Below are 9,242 nucleotides of genomic sequence, written 5' to 3'. Positions count from 1 at the left end.
GCCTAAAGCTATTAGTTGAGCATCTGTAATTAATAATATGCCTCTGTGTGGTGAAATCCCAGCCTACTACAAATGGTACCCAAAGTCCAGCAACGTATATCCACATCAAACCTGAGAAAGCTTAAGAAAGGTTCCAAACACACAAAAATTAGAGTAAAAAATGGCTTTCAAGTCTCACAGTCTCATGCCATCCACGGTATAGAGGCATGTATCCCAGCATCTGCCTGAGGGATGGAGCCAGTTGCCAGAGAGCATCTGCTAGCACAATGCTCTAAGCTGAGTCATGCCAAAGGGTGACATAGCAGCTTAAGATTTGTCTCATGAGATCAGAGAACATTACAGATAGATATACAGTAAAGACAGATCCACATGGGAAAACCTCTAAACAGGTGACAGTGTGTTTAAAAATGTACATCGGTTTGGGAGAGAAAATAGAAAGAATATAGACAGTCATAGAAAAAATAGTTTAAAAATAATAAAGGATTTAAACAAATAATAAAGTAATATAAAGTATAAAAGCCACATAAAGATAAAAAATTACAGGGGGCTCCTGGATCCTGTATGTTATTGTGTTGTCTTTGAATTTTTTGCTTTCTTGTGAACAAACAATAGTTGCTAAGAGACCCTAGAGTGTGAAAGCTGCTAGATTAAACCAACATATATATTTTTAAATGTCTTGACTTCAAAATCAAAGTCAAAGGATGTGTTGCTTTGGGAAAGAGTTTATGCTTTTGTTCTCACAGAAAACAAAAGGCTGAGGATTCATTTAAGATTAAAAATGATCAGGTTTGATCATGAAAGAAACCCTAAAAACCCTGGTTAAAGACATAAAGAAATAAACCTAGAAAAACTACAAGACACATAACATATATTTTACCTACTCAAACACAAAACAAAAAAAATCATTTTAGCTTACTTGTGTGCAACACACAGTCTAAACTTGTATTAATACTGATATGCATGTTACCTTTAAAAGTTTATGTATTTTCAGAGCAAGGAGACAACACACCAATAAAAATGAATGGCCCAGGTGATTCAACATGTTAGTGTACCTCTGTTGCAATTTCCTCAGAGTTCTGCATCCAGAACAGCTTCAAGGCCTCTGCCTGAAATGATCCCGTCTCACAGACTACTCCAACCAAGACTTAACTGTTATCCTGATTTTCTTAAGGTCCCCCCAAAGATACCAGCACCGCTAAACAAGAGGAAGCAGAGAAAACAACACCTACTTTCTCAAAAGATGGGTTATGGATGTTTGTTACCATTTAGGTTTGGGGTTACAAGTGGTTATTGGTCATGGTCAAAAAAAGGCTAAACAAAGAGCTACATTAAAATATCTCTTTTGAAGAAAAAGGGGGAAATAGGAAAGTTAGAAAAAAAGGATTATTGAATCCACTTTAATCCAAAAACAACTATTAATCTCAAAATATTTTACATTGTTATGCATTTTAGTTTACTGATATCAATCTGAATTTATGTTTGTTATACTGTATGTATGTTTCTACTTTTATTTGAGGTATTGTGCTTACATAGCTTATTTAAAAATGTAATGCATTTAATAAATACAGGTTAGTAGCTAGTCATCTATAATAATAAAACTTGTAGTCATATTTGGTATGTTTTCAAGGTTAAATAGATATATTTAGATAAATATATGGTCTTCAAACACTTCAAAGACCTATAGAATATGACATCTAAAATATTTTAATAACATAAGGCTTTTTATGACAGTGAGACAAGTTTGTTCCTGGCAGCACCAATTTACTTCAGAGAAGACGATGGGCATTGAAAAATCTCCCTGCAAAGTTTGCTTTCTTTGTGGCAAAAGCTAGCCACTGGGCAAAGAAACTGTCCTTGCCTTCATTGCTGACAGTATATTCTCCAAACTGGACCAGGAGGATACAAAAGAAAATGACTGCAAAATTTATCCAAGACAAGGTAGGACAGTCCTTCAAAATTCCCTGCTTTTCAGAAATGTCTGTCAGATACACTAGGCATATAGGCCAAACATGGATGCCCTGTAGATGTAATGGTCTTATTAAATAAGAAACACAGAGCCAAATGCAGAGTTAAAAGCCCAAGAGGTCAGAGCAGTACTAAGAGCTGAAACTAAAATCTTTTCTTACCCCTCACTGCCGCTACTGTCCTTCCCCTCCAAAAGAAACCTACTTCCTGTGTATCTGTTTATTGACTTACTGTTCTGTCTTCTCATTGGTTGTAAACCCAACCACATGACCTCCTCACCACTGCCTGTCTATACAGACCTCCAGGTCTTCTATGATTGCTATTGAGTATGTCTCCATACTGGTGGTATCCTTGAATACACAGAGATCTGCCTGTCATATGATTAGGATTAAAGGCATGAGGCTGTTTCCAGTATGACTTTGAACTTACAGAGATGCAGATGGATCTCTGCCTCTAGAATGCTAGGATTAAAGGCATATGCTACCACTGCCTAACCTCTATGTTTAATATTATGGCTGTACTGTTCTCTGACCCCTAGATAAGTTTATTGGGGTGCACAATCTATCAACCACATTTTCCCTTTTTTGTCTAAAATTTAAAAAGCTTATAACTAATACAAGAAAAACTATATCCAATAAGTATATATAATATATATAGTCAAGAATTACATTAACAATGTCTAGTCCATTAACATTTGATAGATTCAGACAAAAAACTCCATTATATATATATATTAACAATGTCCAGTCCAGTAACATTTGATAAACTCAGACAAAAAATTTTCATTACTTATCCTATGTAAAAACAAGTAGTTCATTTTTAAAAGTAGATTCAATAATTAGCCTGTTTATGTTATCATATCCAATGCCCTAATGTTACAGAGGAACTTTGCATGACTATCCAGGAAGCCAGATGTTTCTGTCATTAAGTACTATTATATTCTCCTGGGGGATTTGATGGAGTTAAAGACTATAGACTTATAATTTTCCTAAGTTATAAAAAATAATTTGGGTATAAAACTTTACACTCAAAGATAAGATAGATAATAGAGTATTTTCTCTAAATTTGCCAAATTAATGGACTGGATATTGTAACTGTGAATCTTACTTGATAACTGCTTTTGTTGTATATAATTTTACTATGTTAATGTTCATACCTTCCTTTTTAATAAGACCAAAAGAGGGAAATGCTGTGGAATAATCCCTTTGTACACTGTAAAGATGTGTTGCTCTCATTGTTAATAAACAGATGACTGGCCAATAGCTAGCTAGGCAGAGGTTAGGTGGAATTTGTGGACAAAAGGAGATTGCAGAAAGGAGTGCAGAGTTACCAGCAAAACACAGAGGAAGCAGGAGATGAACATGCCATGCTGAAAAGAGGTAGCGCCATATGGTTGAGCATAGATTAGAAATATAGGCTAATTTAAGTTGAAAGAGCTAGTCAGTAACAAGCCTAAGCTTTCAGATGAGCATTTATAGTTAACAATATGTCTTTGTATGGTTATTTGGGGCAATTGACAGTACAACAAAAAATCCCACCAGTACTCAATGATTAACAGCAAGCCACTGTTCTTCCAGAGGATCTGTGTTTTGTGCCCAGCTCCCATGTTAGGAAGCTTATAGATGTCTGGAAGTATAGCTCCAGTTCCTATAGTTCTGATGCCCTCTTATGGTAACCTCAGGTACCTGTACACATCTGACATACATACATGTACACAAAAATAAATACGAATCTTTTAAAAAACAATGGTAAAATCATGGTAATAGACAGCTTTTATACAGAAAAAAACTCCATCATGGAGTTAATTATCAGCAGTAGCATTATCAAGGAGTTGAGTTCAGACACAATTCCTACCCATAGCTATTAATTAAAAATACCAGTTTAGAATAGCTTAACTGCTTCACCTATTTCAGAGTACTCTGGTAGAATTCATCTCTCCTCACTTGTACCTGATAAAATGTTCTAAGACTTAAAAATAAGGGCAGTGGTATAGCTCTAGAGAATATCATTTGCTTATAGCATCCTAAGCCTGGACATCACAGCACTGAAAATCATAACAATAAGATAATTATTACCATCCTAAGAAGAGACCAAAAGTTGCTCATTTTTCTAAAGCTTCTATCTAACTTTTGGTAAACAAATTCAGCCTACACCTTGATATAAATCGTGCCAAATGTATACATATGACTTAAGATTGATTCTGACATAAAAATTTAATTTATTGAGAATTTCATACAATGCATTTGGATCATATTTACCTCCTTTTCCCGCATTTAACTGTTTCATATTTCTCCCATCTCTAGCTCCCCAACTTACTCTCCACATTTTTTAATTAACAACCAATTATTTGAATTTGTATGTATATTCCTGGATATTGGGTCATCCATACATTCTTAAAGAAAATTGACTCTCCTTTGTCCTGAAGCCAGTAACTAACCATACATAGTTCTTCAGTTAGGTTTGTGTGCTCATGAACTCCTTCCCATCCCATACTAGTGGCTTTATCTTTTCTAGGCAATACAGATGCTATGAGTTCATGTGGACAGAGATCTAGTCATGTTCAGAAAACACTTTTTATCTGGTCTTCCCTGACTTCTGGCTTTGAAAATTGTTCCCTTCCTTTTCCCCTTCCCATGATGATCCTTGAGCTTTGAGGAGAGATGTGATATAAATGTCCCATTTGTGGCTGAGCACTCCTTAATAATCTATTCTCTGCATTTTGACCAGTTGTGACATTTTGTACTAACCACCATTGTTACACAAGAGAACTTGTCCGATGAGGTCTGAGTTACGCACTAAACTACAGGTAGAGAGTAGTTAGAGCACTTAGAGTGCAGACTGATATTATATCCACTTAGTGAAATAATGCTGATAGGATCACCTGGGGAGCTTGTGAGCTCCCCATGCATGAGTTCCTATCCAGTGTTTTGTACTATGGAGTAGTCCTTAAATCCAATAAAATGACATTTGGATACCCCTATATTATTTGTTTCACCAAATATCCATGGGCATATCTTCCCACATTAATCATTATTACACTTCACAGTTTGGTAAGATTGTTAATGACATTTCCCCTAGCAGCCTTTCACTTTGAAATCTAGCTGTTATGGAAGAAGATTCCTGAACTGATTTCTCCAAGTTTGAGTGTTGCATCTTCAGTAGTCACATATTGCAACCTTATTCTGTAGTCAAACAGAAAGTAAGAACACAGATCTACCATATTGTGGTACCATACCGTAACCCAATTATACCACTCATGGACATATACTTAAGTACTCTATTTCCTACTACAGATATAAATGTGTATATATTTGTGTTCAGAGTTACTCTACTTATAAGAGCTGGGATATTGCAGCAGTCTAGCTATCCCTTAGCTGATGAATGGATAATGAAAATGTATTAACTACACATGATTAAATTGTATTCAGCTGCAAAGAAACAAAATTATGAAATCTCCAGGCAGATAGATAAAGCTAGAAACTTTACAGTGAATGAGGTAAGTCAGACTCAGAATGACAATCATCACATCCTCTCAAGCATATGTGGATCTTGGTGTCCAATATTTAGATACATATGTTTAATTTGGAGTATTTGTAGAATCCAGGAAACTACAACGGGACTGTTGGTGAAGAGGGAGAAGAAATATCTTAAGGAAGTGGGGATAGGAGAACACCAGTGATTGTTGCTTGAATTCTAAAACTGTCTTTAAAAAAAAAAAAGGAACCAGATATTGGGGTAAATGCTGAAATAGACAGACAAAGGAACAAGCCACTGTCACATCTCACCTAGCCAACTCCAGGAATCGTCTGACTGAACGTCTTTGAGTTCTCAACTGAAAGCTCTCCCCTCGAAAGCCTTCAGCCAAAAAGCCTCTAGTTCATGTCTTTTTATGCCTTATATACATTTCTCTGCCCAGCCACATCACTTCCTTCTTAATGCTGGGATTAAAGGCATGTGACTCCCAAGTACTGGGATTAAAATTGTGTGTCACCACTCACTGCCTGGCTCTGTTTCTCTCCTAGACTGAGTCAATCTCATGTAGTCCAGGTGGCTTTGAACTCAACAGAGATCCAGGCGGATCTCTGCCTCCTGAGTGCTAGGATTAAGGGTGTGTGCCACCAGTTCCTGGCCTCTATGCTTAATCTAGTGCTTGTTTTGTTCTCTGATCTTCAGGCAAATTTTATTAGGCTACACAATATATCACCACAATTGATATTAAGCAGGGCAAGAAGAAAAATAGGAAGTTTACATGGGGAGAAGGATCAGAGGATAAGTCAGAGGGAATTGAAAGAGGCATAACTAAATCTAATGACTACTGAGAAAAGATATATGGACAACTAAAACTTATAGATATGTCTATATATCATAAAATGTTTTAATTTCTGTTACTGAAAACATGATTATGCTTATTCTAGAAGCAGTAATTTTTCAAATAAAAATGCTCAATGCTTGTGTGGATGTCTCTTTCAAGGATTTCAATGAGAGGAATACTGGAGATTTTCCAAACAATATATATTTCCTGTATTTTTAACAACACAAGAACTAAAACTTTTATCTTAAAAAAATCATTTAAAGAGATTTCTTGTGAAACAGGATTTGGAATTTTGTTTTCTAACTATTCCCTGCTAATGATATTGTAATTCAAGGTTCTGATTCTTAAAATGAATACCAAGTTTCAATAAAATTTTAACTTTCCACTAATTTTTACCCATAGGTACAAACTAGTTGTGTGGCAGAAAATAAATTGTCCTTATTAACAATATAGAGCAGTAAAGCTTCCATTTGATAGACCTCAAAATCTAGGGTCTCAAGTGGGCGCCCCAAGAACCCAGACTCTGGTCCAGTTGATACAACAGCATGAGGTTTATTGAAGCTACTGTACAGATGGGCTAACTCAGCTCCAAAAAGCAGGAGTCGTGCCTATTGCAATCACATGGGTACTTTTAAAGGAAAAACCCACAAAAGCCATAAGATTACAATTCTCATATAATTTCATGGCCTGATCACAGGGTGATCACAGAGTGGGTACAGTTACATCCTCATGCACATTCTTCCCAAAACCTCAAGGGGGGTATCAGGGCGGGAGTGGAGTTTACACAAAGGTCACAGTGGTCCTTCCTGGAACACTTGCAATTATCCCAATCACAGTTGAGCACATCTCTTAACAGAGATCTCCTTATATTGTTACATTGTAGCAGGGGTGGTTGAATAATGGCTGAGTCAGGTTGCCCTTGGAACTAGTTTTCTTTTTAGTTCCTTATTCTCCTGGGGCTTGGGGGGTGTAAGCCTGAAAGGTTAGGGTCTTTCACCATTAACATTGAATTATCCTATGAAAATTGAGAAAAGAAGTAGATTTATATAAAGATAATTTTAATCAGTCTTCTTAGTAACATGCACACGATATATTCTGACTAATCTCAGTCCCCATATTTGGACCACCCATGTCTAAATTCTTCTCTTCATGAATATCTCTCCCACATCTATTTGCTTTGTTTTGTGATCCCTGAGTTTAACAATTGTCATCTGCATGACCATAGGTTTTGAGCTACCCTTTGGAGCTTGGTGTGCTCAGCAGTAGGAATACAACCTAAAGATAGTGATTCTACTTCTCCCAGAATCAATAAATAGCCAGTAGTTCAGTAGTAAAGTCTTGGGCCCCATAAAACATTCCCTCATCCCCAATAGTTGAAAGGGGTAACCTTGTGTAGGAGAAGTTTTGGTAACCACAGTTGCTGTAAGTTACAGAGTGCAATAGTTACATCAATTTGAATGATTGCATTCTCATCCCTTTACCCAAACCTCCATCTGGTCTCTTGCCTATTTCCCCATCTCATTAGGTGAGTTGATACAAATATTTTGTTTTGTATCTGTACCCACAACTGTCATGTAGTCTCAGATTCATGAGCAACCATGAGCCTCTGCATTCACTGTTGTTCTTTGTCAGGAGAGGTTTCTCTAATTAAGGCTGGGAGAATTTTTAAATTGTTAGAAAATTGTGATTTGGCACCCACTGCAAATCATTTGTCTAAAATATGTCCATGAATAGAAATATTTATTTTTGTCCTATATGCAAAATTTTCTCAAAGTTCTTCAGTGAGAGTCATGTGCTATTCTCTGTTTTGAACACTTCTTCCTATTCAATTTTCAACAATTCCTTTTCATATGTACCATGAAGCTAACGGACATTAAGATTTAGATGGCTTCCCCCTTTCATAGAACAGCATTCAAGACCCTGGAGGGAACATGGACATATTCTCTTCTAATCTGAAAAAGTAAGACACTTTATATACCATTCAATAAATCTATTGATTTTTTTTTCTCGTTTAAACAAATGTGACATATGTTATACGTTGTTTTGAAATTTTACAGAATCTGTGTACATATTTGACTTGGATATGGGAAAACAAGATATAGAAATATTTAATTTGATTTGATAAAAATTATAATACATTGTGCAGTTGTTTCCATTTAGAATAATATACTTGTTCCAGCCAATAAAAAATTGTTTCCAAGAATATTATTTTTAACCTTCTGCTCTGACTTACCCAATAATATGAAAAATTTGATAGGGCAAAGTTGATGTCAATAAATCTAAAAATATTTAGAAACCCCATGTATTACTAAGAAAAGATGGGATTTAAATACATGAAATTATGTGTTATCTTTGGAAATTTTTATGTACCAAATTGTAAGAGAAAATTTCAAGAATGTATGTATTCCTTAATTTAAATGTAGATACTACCAAGTTGTTGATATTAAATGTTCTAAAATTACAAGTAGACTATAATTTTATTTCTTTGGAGTTAAGAATTACATAAAACAGTGTTATTGAAATTGAATTTTAGAGAAGCTACTTACAAAAATAATAAATTGCAACTGATCTTTGTGAAATATGCCTACAAATAGGCTCATCCCCATTAAACACCAATACTTTTGGAAGATGTGATATATGTTTTAATATATAATATATATGTATATTATATACATAGAAATGTAGTATTTTAAAATAATTTTGTTTGTTTATGAAAATGTTTTATGTGTATGTATAAATGTGTAGAGGCCAAAATTCAACATCTGTTATCTTCTTCACATCCTTAGTAGATATTCATCTTGGTTTTTGAGACAATATCACTCACTGAATTTGGACTTCACTCGTCTAGCAGAATTAGCTAGACAGCAAGCTCTCTTATTGTGCCTAGCTTAACCTCCCCAACATTGGATTAAAGCAGGAGCCATTATGCCTAGCTTTTAAGCAGAGAGCCAAACTCAAGTCTTCA

This window comes from Peromyscus eremicus, chromosome 2 (genome assembly GCF_949786415.1).
Source record: "Peromyscus eremicus chromosome 2, PerEre_H2_v1, whole genome shotgun sequence".
Lineage (NCBI taxonomy): Eukaryota > Metazoa > Chordata > Mammalia > Rodentia > Cricetidae > Peromyscus > Peromyscus eremicus.
The sequence above is the reverse complement of the archived record's forward strand: the minus strand, read 5'-3'. Positions refer to the sequence as shown.